This window comes from Chrysochloris asiatica, unplaced genomic scaffold (genome assembly GCF_000296735.1).
Source record: "Chrysochloris asiatica unplaced genomic scaffold, ChrAsi1.0 scaffold00011, whole genome shotgun sequence".
NCBI classification, from domain to species: domain Eukaryota; kingdom Metazoa; phylum Chordata; class Mammalia; order Afrosoricida; family Chrysochloridae; genus Chrysochloris; species Chrysochloris asiatica.
The window spans coordinates 6110654-6112286 of record NW_006408529.1 but is presented as its reverse complement, the minus strand read 5'-3'; the positions used below and the strand labels follow the sequence as shown (position 1 = coordinate 6112286).

The following is a 1633-nucleotide window of genomic DNA, read 5'->3' as shown; positions in this document are numbered from 1 at the left end:
AGAACCATATATATATGAAAGGACTTGAAAAAGCACATAGGAAGTGGACTTAATAGATAATGGTTGTATATGTCTTACAGACATACCTAAACTATATCTTACTGCATAACAGTATGTGTTCAGTACAAAATAAATATAATCTATTTCATTTAGAAAAATGAACTATATATAAAAGATGTACACAAAGAATTATGTATTGATGATGGTGTTATAATTAGTCACTTTAGAGAGGCTTGGCAGCTTTGGGAGAAGGTTTTTGCCATGACAGCTCAAGGGATGTTGATGGCCAACAGAGGTAGGTACTTGAAGTGGGCCATTGAGTTGAGCAGGCCTGGAGGAGGCAGCATGGGCCTAAGTGACCAGGGCAGTGGCCAGGGAGACTCCCTGTACTTAAGTCGGTTACATGGACAAACAAGTGTCTGATACCAGCATGCAAGAGAAAGACTGGTTCCTGGTAAAGAAGTGCTGCTGGGACATTGCCTTGGGTCCCCTCAAACAGATTCCCATGAACCTCTTCATTTTGTATGTGACTGTTAATACTATCACCATCTTTCCTACCACGATGGTGTATATGATAGTCTGGGAACCTATTCATACGCTTATAGCTACTTTCAAGATGTTAGAAAATTCAAGCCAGAGTTTCTTCAGAGTTTGGTTTATCTCATTGGGAGCCTCATTAGTTTGGCACTGGCTGTTTACAAGTGTCAGTCCATGAGACTGTTGCCTACACATACATTAGACTGGTTAGACTTCATCAAGCTTCCTGAGAGAATGGAGTTCAGTGGTGGGGAATAGTATTGTGAAAGAGTACTTGGATTCTTAAGGATTTCTATCTCATTTATATATATTAATTTTATATATTGTTTACTGTTGCTAAGTGTTGTCAAGTTGTTTCCAACTCATAGTGGCCCTGTATAGGATTTCTGAGGAGCGGCTGGTGAGTTTGAACCACCTATCTTTTTTTTTAAGTTTGTTATGAATTATGTGTTAGTTTACATGGGTGAACATTATCTTTACATTCCTCCTATCTTATTTTGTTTCATTACAATAATCACAATCCCCTGCATGCATCATCAAACAACCAAAGGGTATATCCCACATGCTTGCGCCCAGGCTGCCAGCACACAGCCCCTCTCCCTCCCTGAGTCCAGAGTCCCCAGCTGCTCCTTCTGTCCACATCATCATCTCTGCCTCCATCCCTAGAGTCACTGTCTCGCTGGACAGGGTCTCACACATCACTTTTCTCCCTTGATGGCTCCAGGGATCTCAGCTCCTGGAATGCAAAATCAGCCATTCCCTTTTGTTACCAAACAATTACATTTACCTTTCCAACACTCACTGTCAGACCTGATAGCATTCATTCCCTATTGAGCCACAGGAGTCCTTTCCCCTTCACCTTTTATGAACCTCCTCCAGACAGGTTAGAAACAATTCAGTGGAGGTTCTACCTTTCCCTGTATCCTCTGGAGCTAGGTTCCCTGTTGAAAGCTTGTAATCCAGTCTCTTCTTGCCTTTGTAGTCCCCCCATTTTGGTTTAGCCAATGTCTAAATTCCCCATCCCTGTCGACCCTGTGTACCATGGGGGTGGGAATGATCCTCATTGTAGAGATTTGTCCACTCTTTTATCATACTG

The 1633-nt window shown here is 42.1% G+C and overlaps 1 pseudogene; it reads left to right on the top strand.

Annotated features, from left to right (window-relative positions):
- Nucleotides 1-261: 261 nt before the first annotated feature.
- Nucleotides 262-795, top strand: LOC102827450 (annotated as a pseudogene).
- The last annotated feature ends 838 nt before the right edge of the window (nucleotides 796-1633 follow it).